At 39.2% G+C, this 15,264-nt stretch overlaps 1 protein-coding gene across 27 annotated transcripts in view; it reads left to right on the top strand.

Annotated features, from left to right (window-relative positions):
• Nucleotides 1–15,264, top strand: part of LOC133486280 (neurexin-1a-like) — a 254,088-nt gene that overhangs the window by 3,893 nt on the left and 234,931 nt on the right. The gene's annotated exons all lie outside the window — the stretch shown is intronic.

Raw genomic sequence — 15,264 nt, 5'->3', positions numbered from 1 at the left:
CCATCCCCAAAGGTCTTTTTCCATTCCTATCCTACAGGTCTGCTGGGATCGGTTGACCTATGAAGTTATCCCTCCAGTGGCTTGCCTTAGATGCAAAAACCACAAGGCAGATGGAGTAGTAGAATTAAATTTTCTTAACAAATACAATAATGTAAGGTGCGTAGAACAACACAAAATGATGGTGCACGACCTTTCATTATGTCAGTGGTGTGTCTACAATAAGTCATTTAATAATCCAAATACTGGACTATAATGCACCATTGTTTTGGCTACTACTCTTTTTGCCACTGTATTATACAGTATATTGCATCATTTCTCAATTGATTCCAATCCACTAAAACAGGCGTCCTCAATAGGTGGACCTCAATCTGGATCCGGATCAAGATTCCTGTCTGTATGGAACCAGAATTATTATTAGTTTGTTTTGGTTTTAGTTAATTTAAGAAGTGCAACTTTCATCCCCCACACAACACATGCACAGACCAAGCATGCATTGTACCCCCACCCCCTGCCCCCTCGCCCCCAACACTATTCAGCGAGTGGGTTTAGTTGTAAATCAATCAAGATCACTTTTATTTTTAAATGCAAACATTTAAAAGTCTAACTTTAATTCATCAAATGTTACAGTAGTGAAAATAAAATCAACAATACACATTTTTAATGCTATACAGCCTAATTGTTTTTTGAATGGACAAGTTGTATTATTTCTCAATCCAATATGATCTAAGGTGAGATCATGGCTAGAAAAAGCAATGCATGACGCTATGGCATTGCCAGTCACATCCAATCAGATTGCTCTGATGCTAACCTGATCTTGTGCAGTGTGTCTGCCCATTAGGAGGCACATTTATCTGGAAATTATAATCAAATCACTCTGTACTTTTCAGGGATTTATATTCTAGACATATGTCCCTATTAACTATATCTAATGGTTGAATGTTAATTTGCCTATAGGCCCAATCAAGCATGTCATATTTTTTAAAATACAGTAATAAGCTCGTTAGGTCAGGTTTGAGTGACCTCTACCTGCAGCCCAAGTTGCTATCACTGGATTGCCAATAGTTATTGAGGCATGTGCAACTAATTAAAATGTTATCCATATAGTCTACATGTTTGAGGTCCTGCTGGATTCACATTTTTGTGATTGGGCTACAAAGACATGCATGAACCTTGTGAACTGGCATAATGAATTCATTGTGCTGTAGTTCATCAACTGGCTCAACGGAATCTATTTTTTCAACTAATTTTAGAGCCTGCATGGTTATATAATTTCATATTTATAATGTTTAATATTTCTGGCAGTAGTTTAGCACAAGTAGATGATTTGGGACATTGGGACGCATTTACACGTATTTTTTTCCAGTTGAAGGGGTGGCTATATTATGTCGACGAGACCACATAACATAAATAAAATAAAGAAAATTGATTGATTTATTCTATGCATTGAATTAATCAGGAATGACAGGCCACACTCACCAATGTGTTATTCCACTGACATCAGGTTAATGAAGGATTTAAAATATTCACAGCTATCTATTTCAGTGGGTTTTTTTCACACGATGGGCGGGCAAGCACTCTAAAGACCCAACTATTTGTTTATAAGCAATTAAAAAGTCAATTTTCCACAATATGTCACCTTTCAAATGCATACATCCAAGTTAACAATGAATGGTAAATCCATCCATCCATTATCTGAGCCGCTTATCCTCACAAGGGTCGCGGCAGCGCAGGAGCCTATCCCAGCTATCATCGGGCAGGAGGCGGGGTACACCCTGAACTGGTTGCCAGCCAATCGCAGGGCACGTACAAACAAACAACCATTCAGACTCACATTCTCACCTACGGGCAATTTAGAGTCTTCAATCAACCTACCACGCATGTTTTTGGGGATGTGGGAGGAAACCGGAGTGCCCGTAGAAAATCCATGCAGGCAAGGGGAGAACATGCAAACTCCACACAGGCGGGGCCGGGGATTGAACTCCGGTCCTCAGAACTGTGAGGCAGATGCGCTAACCGTGGCGCATGACTGGTAAATTTATAAGTTTAAAAAAAAAAAAAACATGATGACGTTACCAATAATTCAGAAAAGGTAAATTCTGTTGGCACTTAAAATTGGAAATGTATGTGGTTGATGATCCTTGTAACACGTCTTTATACTGCAATATTAGTTCGAAAAAGAAAAACAAATTTCGAATCGGGTCGTTATACTGCAAAACAGACATCAATTTCTCAGAGATTCCCCCTGACTGACATTGTATGAATGCATGTTATTGAATGCATTAAACGGATTGTATTTTTACAGAAACCAATTCAGCGTTCTCTTACATATTTTTCTCCTGTATGGTTACAAAATGTTTCATGCTGCTTTCTTTATCACCAACTAACTGCTCAAAAGAAATGCAATGAATGGTTGTGCATTCAAATTCACAGCACTCATCTAAAATTGAGACCAGAGCTGGTATTCTGAACCAAATATTGAACAAGAAAGGCTTACAATTCTGTCAATCAGAATTAGGTTCAACAGAATAATTAAAATAAAATATATTTTTGCTTGGTAGATCCAAATATGTCAGCGTAGTAAACAAGTTGTCCTCCATCCATATCTCATCTTACCTCATGCAAGCACACAGAGTCAACCTTAAAATACCTTGAAATTTAGACATTACCTGTCCATTAAATAATTTCATACTGCTCTATTACTTTGATCAGATGAAAGGATTACTGGCTTTGCTACAACAACTGTCATCTCTCCTCTGCTCAATCGCAAGCGTGCACATTGCATGACTACGCCTGCACAAATCCCTTTGATCGGTTATAACAATTATTTAAATGCATTGTTTCATAGCTATCACTTAGTCCCGCAGAATCTCTGCTCCCGTTTCTCATTAGAGAAATAACATAGATGCATTGCCATATTTTCATCCTGATAAGATGAAATGATGTTGCTCATTTCACTGCACATTAGCCAAACATAAATCAGCCCCAGTTAAAAAAAAAGAGCTCATGTAAGACGATGCAGCACTTTATTTAGTCCATTATCTGATTCATAGGCAGGGTTTGACTTATGTTTGAGCCAGTGAAGGCAGCCTTGAACAATAAAAGCATACATATGTGTGCAGTGACCAGGTCATATTTCACAGTCTCAACCAACCTTTACTTCCAATAAAGGAAACGTCGTCAATCAACTTGTGCACTGGGGCTGCTGTTAGAGCTATATATTTTCACAATAGTCACTCAGTGCACTTCCTTGCCCCACAAGCTCGAATGTCTGTCTGTGGCTGTTATTGCAGTGCTCCTAGGCTGCTACATTGCGCATTGTTTTTATGTTACCGTTCCCTCAGTTTTGTGGATAGAGGAGGTAGCAAATTATTGTTAAATTTGTAGCAATAAAGGTCATTATCACCTATTTTTCTAACTCTTCACTAATTGGATTTTCATATTTGGTGGATGCTGTTAGGTGTCGTATTAGCAGAGTGGGGTGGCATTGATAACAAATATATACTCTTAATACTATATATATATATATTTATATATATACTGTATATATATAGTGTATATATAAGTTAAGAGACCACTGCAAAATTATTAGTTTCTCAGATTTTGCTATTTATGGGTATATGTTCAAGTATATATATATATATCTTTCCAGTTACTATACCGTCATTAAGAGCATTTATTTGCAGAAAATGAAACAATTATTTGAAGATCCAGTGCTTTATTGGTCTCTTGATTTTTTTCCCCAGAGCTGTATATACAATATATTCATTTTCTGAACCGAACTGAAAACAATATGGAAAAATGCTGTGGATTTAGGATAATGACGGTAGTAGGATACAAAGCTGTACTATGCTGTGCCATGCTTTATTTTCTTTGTCTAGTTGGTGAATTAGCCAGTACGGTGGATGACTGGTTAGCACATCTGCCTCACAGTTCTGAGGACCCGGGTTCAAATCCCAGCCCCGCCTGTGTGGAGTTTAAATGTTCTCCCCGTGCCTGGGTGGGTTTTCTCCAGGCACTCCGGTTTCCTCCCACATTCCAAACACATGCATGGTAGGTTGATTGAGGACTCCAAATTGCCCATAGGTGTAAATGTGAGTGCGAATGGTTCTTTGTTTCTATGTGCCCTGCGATTGGCTGGCGACCGGTTCAGGGTGTACCCCGCCTCCCGCCCGAAGATAGCTGGGATAGGCTCCAGCAGTCCGCGACCCTAGTGAGGATAAGCGGTAAAAGAAAATGGATGGATAGACCTATTATGCAATGTGTCACATTATTTACATAGATGACAAGCTGTCAACATCCTGCCTAGACCCCTGAAACACAAGCTTATTGTTTACTTGATCCTAGGCATGCAATGGCACACTGAATTGTATTGCTTGGTCGAAATGTAGCTATTAATAGGAACATAACCTAGTCCCAGAAATGCTACTAAACCTGTCAACTGACCCCCGCACAATAAAGGCGGCCTCTCCACTAAGTCAGTGTGCCGTGTTCTTCAGTAGTGACTCACGCAATCCTTCACACTCAGCTTTGCAAATGGAAGTGCTCATCATACAGGAAGTTAGAACGAGTGCTTCCTATAACCTGCGTCGATCACTCCATGAGGACAAGCCATATCTGGGAAAGTGTCATTTTCTACAAGCCTTGTGCGGATCCACTCAGACAAAGGCAGATTAATAGTACGTTACTGTCATTTCAATTCATTTTTTGTCTGTCTCAAGTCCACATTTATAACCTAAAAATGTCATTAAATTCATTATAAAATTATACCCTACCCTACAGAATGTATGGAAATATTTCAGCAGACATCAAAGGCATAAATCACCAATCAATTTGATCATAAGGCTATTTATTGGCTTGTACTCTGCATGCAGAAATATTTTTTTTCCCATCTCTGCATTCATTTGCTTCATTTGCCTGTTTAGACTCACCAACCGTTACTGTCGGTGAGTCTAAAGACAGATATTGGTATCAAAAGCTTAAAGTATTTCCTGTGGGATTTCTGCCTAGTTTAAGTACAACTGCTAGTGACTGTCAAAGGGTGTTTAGATGTGTTATTAGGATTCCACATACTGTAGTTTCCAGGAACGACACGCCTTGCTCTAATATTACTGGCCCCAGGACACGCGCCGCTGCACTATGATCGGCTGCTGTATCCCTGTAGAACATGCCCTCCTGTTTCCAGACAGGAAAAGAAGTATGTGACTTAAGTGCGGCGGCGTTATTATGTTTCCCACTAACCCTAACCAAACCTTAACCAATCCTAAACCGCCTTGAGCCTCAACCCTAGCCCCTTGTTTTTATTTCGTACAAATTGTAATATTCTTTGTTTACAAAAATTAACAATTTAACATTGACGACAACAGCAAATTAGGTGTTATTGTCCTGTAGACAAACCAGTAACCAGTAACCTCTGCTTGTTGCGGCCAAGAAATGCACTCCATTTTGCCGCAAGACCACATTAATCAATCATTAAACACATCGATTCCTCACAATCCAGGAACATTTATTTGTTGAATTCCAGACTGTAGATGATATTTATAATTTGACAACAGTGTCCATTTAGGCACTTCTTAATAGCTGGAATCTGGAACTTCAAAAAGTGTAACATGAATCAGCTTTTATTCCATACTTCTCCGTGAAGTTGAAACCCTTTGAGGTTGTCAAATTTGAAAGATTAAGAGATACAATCCCCATAGTCTGTAATATAGTGTGGTATTTGTGTCACACTTCTGAAAGATTTTGCAGCTCAGCTCATTTTACATTTTATTAGTGCTCGTTAAGTGTTAAAATCCGCCATTTGATTTGAACAGTGCAAAAGTCAAAACCGTTTCGTAAGGTTTTGCCTCTCCACGTCAGTGTCTTTGTATCTATACTGTGGATGAATGTACAGTATGTTGATGGTAATAACAGTTACGCTATAACTTTTTTACTTCACACTTCAGATGGGATTTGTCACACATTAGCAGTAAAAAGCACAAGTTTGAGTTCTTTAAATGACTTCTTGCACATTCTTTGTGAAAATTGACTCTTTGACTCTTATACAAAAGGTTGCAAGATCTGTTATGTAATACGTGACAAGTTTGAATATTGATTTTGTAAGTCTCTCACAAAGGGAGTGTATTACCATCATTGCATCACAGAAGAAAAGTGAGTGTCCTTGCCTGTAACGCCATCCTAGATGTTGTCAATCTTAGGATTAAGGTGATAAGAACTAAAGTATAAGCTGCTCTGATTATCTTGTTGGATCAGTCCAAACCACAAGATGTGAAAGAATGACAAGATCCTTCAGCACATCTGCTCTCTGAAATCCCCTTCTGTTTGGCCTGCCTTTCTGAAAAGATCACCATTGGACCATTGTCAGCACGCCATCTGCTCTGAACATACCGACATAGCTGCATAATACACTTAATCATGTCATTAACATCATTATTACTAGATTTCTTTTGATCACAGAACTCAGTGATCTGGACTCAAGTAGGCTTTAACTTCAGTCCCTATCTTAAAAAATGTTATACCGTATTTTCACGACCATAAGGCGCACTTAAAAGTCTTAAATTTTCTCCAAAATGGACGGGGCGCCTTATAATGTGGCGCGCCTTATGTGTGTACTGAGTTCCAACATCTATAAATGTTGTGTGATGAGCGCTCCGCTCGACTTTTTTTTAAAAGTTATTTTTATTTTAAGCATTTCCTGCCGACACGCTGCTTACACAGAGGAAAAGCGGACGTGGCTGAGGACAGGGGAAGGACGCTAAAGCCACGCCCCCAGTAGGGATATAGCGGCGTTTTTTTAATTTTTTAATTTTTACTTTTTTATTTTTTATTTTTTTAACCACTTAACTGACTAGGAGCATTTCGGGGTGTGCATTGTGCAAAACAACATTGATTTGGCTAAGGGCCCCCGAGCAGCCGCGAGAGAATTCAAGATCAACGAATCCATGGTTCGCAAGTGGAGGAAGCAGGAAAACGAGCTTTACCAAGTCAAGAAGACGAAGCTGAGTTTCCGCGGAAAAAAAAGAAAAACAAAACGCGGAAACAAGCCAAAGTGGCCAGAGTTGGAAGACCAACTCGAGCAATAGATTGATGAGCAAAGAATAACTCGGGGCTTGCCATCATTCCGGGAGGCTCGACGAACCGCTGGACATCGGTGTAAACAGGGCGTTCAAAGTGAAGTTGCGAGCAGCGTGGGAGCGATGGATGACAGATGGCGAACACAGCTTTACTAAGACTAGGAGGCAGCGCCGGGCGAGTTACGCCACAATTTGTGAATGGATTGTGGATGCTGGGGCTAACGTGTCTGCTTGCACTGTTGTTCGAGCTTTCGCACGGCAACGAGACTGACTCGAACCTGCCGTCTTTGATTGAGAACTTGCCCAGCTATTCATTTCGGATACAGATGAGGACTTTGATGGATTTGTGGATGAGGATTGATCAAAAAATAACGTGAGTACATTGTTAAATACTTCAATAAAGCACAACCAAACTCAGTTTTTCTCCCGCTGCCTTTTTAAAAACATTATTTTAGCGTGCATGCATGCTACCGTATGTTTTAAGCTAGCGTATGTTTTACCATACCATATGTTGGCCTGCGCCCAATAATACGGTGGGCCTTATGTATGTGCTAAATACAGAGATAGACCCCGTAACTGAGACTGCGCCTTTTAATACGGTGCGCCCTATGGTCGTGAAAATGCGGTACTTGTTTCTCTGTAAAATTGCAGTAATAATTGTAACAGTCTGCAGACCTAAAGCCATATTCTGTAAAGGAGTACAGTTAGGTAGTCATGGTTCCAATGTCAAAAGTTAAATAACAGATCTGTACGCCACAACCTTTTTACACCTTTCTTTAGGGCATAAATTAGAGTATGGTACGTAAAGGGTGGAGGTAACCATGCTGAAATTCATCCATTCGTTAAAGCAAAGAATGTCACTCCTGTACAACAATAGGAATAGAAATAACACAGACTCTACCGGTTCTCCAACACATCTGTCTTCTTTTCGTAACTTTTACATGCCAGAAAGCAAGAAAAAAGACGTTTCCTGCTCCAATAATTGTCAGTCATTTATTTTTATTTTTTAACTATGTCATGCTCAGTCATCAATATTTACTTCATTGTTAGACGTGAAGCCATAATACTTTTCGATTCCCATCAGCAGACCTGGTCTGCATGTTCTCTCCATTTCTTTCCACACTTCCTATCCATAATAAAAATCCATAATTGAGGAGACGACGAGCTTTGTTAATACCACTAACTCTCGTCAGGTCGGACGATGCATTAGGTTGAGGCGACAGTGGTAAAAGATGAGGCCTCACTTAGACTCATTACTCTTGATTTTGGGCCAAATTGTGATTTAACAACATAACCCCTGGTGGCTTTGACCTTTGTCTGAAGACTTGCACAGTGTATGTTCTATTTATGTGTCTCGGTTTTGTGCCTTGTGCTATATGCTGAGGACATATATCTGATTTGTAATTTGTAATAATTCAAACAAGAGTTATTTTCCCATTTGGTTCATGCACAAGACTGCATTAGATCTATCCATCATTCCCAATCTTCCCAGTCATTGTTTATGTAGGACCATGTATGAATGCATTCTGAGTTACAAACACCCTGTTGCCTACTTATCATTTGCATGAACTTAAAAGAGATACAATACTGCATACAAATAATTAATATTCACTGTTCTTTTCTCTTTTGATAAGTTAATTTCGGAAACTACTTTCCTATTATAAGAGGTTTCAGTATAGTTTTCTTTAGTTAGGTTTTAGTATACACCAGTCACAATGTAGACCACCATGGCTTTGCATGCAAATACATGAAGATAATCCATCCATTTTCTGAGCCGCTTCTCCTCACTAGGGTCGCGGGCGTGCTGGAGCCTATCCCAGCTGTCATCGGGCAGGAGGCGGGGTACACCCTGAACTGGTTGCCAGCCAATCGCAGGGCACATAGAAACCAACAACCATTCGCACTCACAGTCATGCCTACGGGCAATTTAGAGTCTCCAATTAATGCATGTTTTTGGGATGTGGGAGGAAACCGGAGTGCCCGGAGAAAACCCACGCAGGCACGGGGAGAACATGCAAACTCCACACAGGCGGGGACGGGGATTGAACCCCACACCTCAGAACTGTGAGGCTGACACTCTAACCAGTCGGCCACCGTGCCGCCTACATGAAGATAATACTTGGTAAAACACATTACTATGTGAAACATTTTCTGATGACTCTAATCCAAATAAATTCAAACAGGATTATGTAATCATCACGATAAAATGTAATTATATACTATACAGCAGACATGTTGAAGACCAGACAGGTCTTATATTTCATTAATGCATCATGTTATGAAATTTTTTTTAAGAAATTCATGTTAATACTGTATGTTAGATATCACAAAAACATTCTCTAAGCATATTTATCATCCTATTTCTAGCTTTAAAACAAAAATGGGAAAATAATGCAATCCTACCTTGGATGCATATTATGTGCTTACAGCCAAGACTACTCTTAAACCTAAGAGTGTTATGCCTAGATCAGCCTACAGAATTTTAGCCCTGATATTCGCCTGATTAGCTATCGCATGTGATTTCCCAGATCAGGTCCAACATATTTTGTCGGGAAGGGCAAAACGTCTTGTAGTATGAAATAATCCATGACCAATGATTTGGCTCTACAATACCCCTATGACGCCAAAATGAAAAGTCTCATATGTTAGATTTTTTGGGACATCTTCCGTGTAGTGTGAAATATCAATGACAACTCTCCGACAGCGCGCCGTGTCGTCAACCAATAGGATTGACACAACAAAACAACAACAACAACTTACAGACTTAAAACATGAACAGCCATTATGTAGGCAAACTATCAAGTGTCAGTCAATGTGACAGATAATGTTAACACAAAGAAGAAAACCATCCATCCATTTTCTGAGCCACTTATCCTCACAAGGGTTGCGGGAGTGCTGAAGAAAACCAAAGAAAGTTAATTCAAAGTCCACATTTATAACCTAAAAATGTCATTAAATTCATTATAAAATTATACCTTACCCTACAGAATGTATGGAAATATTTCAGCAGACATCAAAGGCATAAATCACCAATCAATTTGATCATAAGGCTATTTATTGGATTGAACTCTGCATGCAGAAATATTTTTTTTCCCATCTCTGCATTCATTTGCTTCATTTGCCCTGAACCAAACATGCACATTTGCTTCAAACATATCTCCAGTATGATTAACTGAGTATTTCAATAATGAAAGTCTTTTTTAGCAATCATGTTTCAGTGTTGCAATTTAGTTTTTTTTCAAGTTGACCTACTTTTTAAAGAAAGAATAGCAGCATGACAAAACTGCTTCACTTTGAGGCTATTTAGAAATGAAGCTCTTGTTTGGGTATGTGGATATCATAATATTTAACATGATTTAACATATTGTTTCATGAAGGGTTATTTAATAGATATGATCACTTACTAATTGGGCATCATAACTAGGAACAGGCATTACATTCAATTAATCAGTTAATTGATCATAACAAATGTTGATTGTGTGAAACTGATTATTGATTAATTGTGAGGCAGTAAAGGCAAAAATAACTATATTACTTGGATGCAACCAGTAGAGGCGCTGTTGCTGCAGTTGCATCTAGTTCGAGAATAATATGGCATCAGCTATGGGGAGTTGAGGTACACAGACCTGCACTATGGTGCAACTCTCCCAGGCAGCATTTTTTTCTGCACAATATGACTGGCATGGCATGTTCAGTAGATTCAACTTCTCGGAGAGTTTCCTACTCATCAGTTAAGTTTAAGTTTCACGTAAACAATTAGTACAGCAGGACACACATCGCCACCAGGGTATTCCCTGTATACCACACACAACGTGAAAAGAGACACCCCATAGAAGTTACTCAAAGCTTTATTAGCATATTGATAACCTATGTCTAACGTAACCAAAACATTAGAATCAATACTACCTTCATATCCACGAATGCCGAAGAGACATACAGTACATTAATATGTGGTGGCTTATGAGAAAACATGATAAAGTACCAAACACTGAGGCAGGGGTGAGACCTAATGAAGGTACTGAAGCTGTTGGTCATAGACAAAAGTCAGTTCAAGGCCAAGCTGCTGCACAGTGTATTAAAGCAGCAGTCTCAAACCTTTTTTGCGCCACGGACCGGTTTCACATAAAGACATGCAGTGGACCCCTGTACATTCGCGGTTCAGCACCCGCAGATTTACTGATTTACTGATTTTTGTTATAATTTTTTAACTTTTCAAATTTTGTAATTTTTTTGGGGTGGGACCAACTCCCATTTTTCGTGAAATACGCTTATTGGCAGTACGTCCCTGCTTATTCAATAATTTTGGCGGTTAAAAAAAGAACATTCTTTTCAGTGCACTTATAATGCCGTCCGTTATTTGTAGATTTTCGCTATTGTTGGTAGGGTTTGGTCCTTATCCCCCATGAATAGCGGGGGTCCACCTGATGGACCAGAAGAGAAACAAATAAAAACAAAATAAATAAATATACTGTCACTGATGGTGTAGTGGTACACTCGCCTGACTTTGGTGCAGGCAGGGTGGGTTCATTTCCCACTCAGTGACGGTGTGAATGTGAGTGTGAATGGTTGTCCGTGTCTATATGTGCCCTGCGACTGACTGGCGACCAGTTCAGGGTGTAGTCCGCCTTTCGCCCGAAGTCAGCTGGGATAGGCTCCAGTGTCCCGCGACCCTAACCAGGATAAGCGGTGTTGAAAATGGATGGATGGATGGATGGATAAATATACTACTCACCATTACGCTGAATGTAGTTGCTATAATTGGTGGGAGCCCTGCGCTTGTTTCTCTTCAACGACCCGGTCCCATCTTTGGGTAATCTTTTTTTTCTTTCAAAAAATTCCAAAGGCTCGTTTTTTAACCGCAGTTGCTTGCGCTCCATGTGCCAAAGCAGTTGTGTTAGCTTCATTGCCTCATTTGCAAGCCTGTCATGACATACTATACACAGCATGTTTGCTGCATGCGAGTCAACTAGCAATACATTTTTACCTGGAAGTAAGTAGGACTATACTGCTCTTAGTACTTAAATACAGCTTTTCCTTTCTTGGAAGTTTAAGGCGCTTTTTCTGTGTCATAATTTCGCCTGTTCCGCTTTTCGAAAAGCTCCCCAAATACGTCTTTTTTTTTAACACAATTTTGCTAGCTTGAGGGGTTACTTTTTTCCTGTATCATGTGATAAAGATGAGCGTTTTGACAGAGGCACAGGTGGATACACATGACTTCCAAAGTTGAACTTCTTTCAGGCTCTGAAGACTGAATATTTTTTGTTCAGTCTCCCTGTGCGACCCCGTTACCAGTTCGTGGCATAGTGGTTGGGGAGCCCTTTATTAAAGTACTCAGCAGAGCCCGCCATCTGAGAGTTATTCATCTAACACAGCAGGGAAGCAACGGCACTAGTAATGCAGCATGGGTAACAAAGACAATCTCAACTCAACATACAGTAGGTGTGTGGATCTAAATGGCAAGACCCAAACGAGGTCCGGAAATAAAATTACTAGAATGCAGCAAGACAGACAAAAAAAGCAAACCATACTGCACATAAAGTCGACCAAATAGACCAATTATAGATGCACAGCGGAATATCACAAAGTATTTGTGTCTTCACACTTAGTCTTCAATTCAGATTCCCATTTCACTGTCTTTCACACAAATAGTAGTACCTAAAAAGAGTTGTTGCTATTTTCCATGTGAGGACTATCGGGCTTCAGGGTGCAGTTCAGTCGTTATGCAGGCTCATTTGAAAGCAAAAAGTCTCATTATCGTATTAGAAAAATAATTTTCGTGATGCTGGTCTTACTCTGGCTTTGGAGGGCAAGCAAACCAAAAGACAAAAGACAATATTGTCTTAATTCTCACAAAAACTTTACAATTATTCCCCTCGACACATTCCATCATTTTATAGAAAGTCTTCCAACATCTGTGGAAGATGGTATACTGTAGCGGCAAAGGCCAATAAAATAATCTTCCAATACTACTCACAGCACAGTATTTGCAAAGTGTCCCAGTACTGTTGAGTTTGAGTTTTGTGTTCATGGTCAAAAGCAATGAGGCAGAACAAACAAACAATTTACATAATTTTTAACCTTCCTCAATTTGTTTTCTGTCATTACACGCCAGATGTTTCATTCAGAAAAGTGGTACCTTGACTTTTTAATGGAATTATTGTACATGCATTGTGAGTTTCTGTTAGAAAATGATCAGCAGCACAAGATGCAGATTGTGTGTGATAGACAGCAGAGTGCATTTTGGTGTAGTGTTGTCGGCACAATAGCACTAGGATCACTTTGACAAGGGGATTAAATGGATTTATGTCTCTGGATTAGAATGTAACCAGCTGGGTATATTTGTGAAAGAAAGGGTGTGGAGTCTGTGTGTGTGTGCGTGCGTGTGTGTGTGTGTGTGTGTGCGTGTGTGAGAGAGCGAGAGAGAGAGAGAAAGAAAAAGAGTTTGTGTTATAGACGGCTTATTTTAATGGCCTATAGGAGGTTATTGTGCTGTTCGAGTGAAGCTTTTTTTCTTTAGAGAGCAGGACAATGACGTCATAACTGTGGCATCAAAAGATTGTAGATTACATTCTTATAATGTATTTCACAATTTTTTATCATTTAGTCATCACTGAAAACATGATGATGGAATTTTAGTTGTTTGGGTCAATATTTCCATCGATCGATTTTCTGAGCCGCTTCTCCTCACTAGGGTTGGGGGCATGCTGGGGCCCATCCCAGCTATCATCGGGCAGGAGGCCGGGTACACCCTGAACTGGTTGCCAGCCAATCGCAGGGCACATACATACAAACAAACAACCATTCACACCAATGGGCAATTTAGAGTTGTCAATTAACCTACCCTGCATGTTTTTGGGATGTGGGAGAAAACCGGAGTGCCGGGAGAAAACCCACGCAGGCACGGGGAGAACATGCAAACTCCACACAGATGTGGATTGAACCCCGGTCCTCAGAACTGTGAGGCAGACGCTCTAACCAGTCGGCCCCCCGTGCCGCTGGGTCAATATTTAAAAAAGAAAATAAGACCAAAGGAATGAAGTGATTAATTAAAAAATGAGTAATTTCATGAAAGAAAGTCAACATACAATGATAAAAACGTTTTTGCATTTCATGTAGATTAAGTTAAAATAATAAAACAAGTGATTTAATAAATGAAAAAGTCTATATTTTAGAGAATTAGTATTTAATTTTACAGAAATAAAGTCACAGTATTAATGTATGTATAAATGTATTATTTAACAGAAGTTACAATAAGCCACACCACACCTTTGTACAGTGTGAAATATACATTTATCAATAATGTAAGGTCTAGCCTTTCAAATATAGTGAAGTAAAGGCATCATTGCTAGCCTTTTTTCAGTCTTTGCAGTCTTTACATCCTTATTTGTTTGCTTGACAAATATCATTATGCTTTGCTTGTATGCTTTTTCAGCAAGTCTTTTCATCATCAAGCTTTGTGAACAAAGTATTTAAAAGTATTCAGGTGAACAATGAGTCAAAATGAAGCATTCCACAAAGTTACAATTTTGCTGAAAAAATGTTTGCAAAAAAGTGGACTATATTTTTATTTTAATGAGGCATAGACAAACTCGTCATCTAAAACAGAATCGAAAACATTGTTCACAAAACTTTGATCTAAATGTTTTTGTGCATGGTGTCTGAGAGGGAACCAGTGATGATGGTAAGTTCGTGGGTCAAATCATCGTTTGAATTTGGGCAACAAACCATTTTAAGGAGGTAGGAAGTTGTTTTGTGGGTTAAATTGGTCTTTGCTGCCCATTGTTTCTAACTGGCCTGATTTCTTTTGGCAAACATTAATTAGACATTGCATGTTACTGCATTTGGGATTTTAGTTTTATTAGAAAATAAATCCATATAATGAGCGCATTAAAAAAAAAAAAAAAAGTATTTTTGTGTGTTATTTAAGCCAAGAATGAATCCTGGCGAAATCACTTAATGACTGACTGACTGTTTTGCTTTTTTATAGGCAGTCTATGGGCGTTAAACATCTAATTTTGCATGTGCTACAGCTGCAAAAATCTTAATTAAGCATGCATATACTGTAAAAATCTTATTTTCTTAGACTCCTTGAATAGTGTGTCACATGATTTTCCCCCTCACCTCTGCACATCACTCACCCCAAAGATAGAATTTAAGAATTTTCATTGGCAGAGAACTGCCACTGTGCAATATT

Source organism: Phyllopteryx taeniolatus, chromosome 11 (genome assembly GCF_024500385.1).
Source record: "Phyllopteryx taeniolatus isolate TA_2022b chromosome 11, UOR_Ptae_1.2, whole genome shotgun sequence".
In the NCBI taxonomy this organism is placed as follows: Eukaryota; Metazoa; Chordata; class Actinopteri; order Syngnathiformes; family Syngnathidae; genus Phyllopteryx; species Phyllopteryx taeniolatus.
The sequence above is the reverse complement of the archived record's forward strand: the minus strand, read 5'-3'. Positions and strand labels throughout refer to the sequence as shown.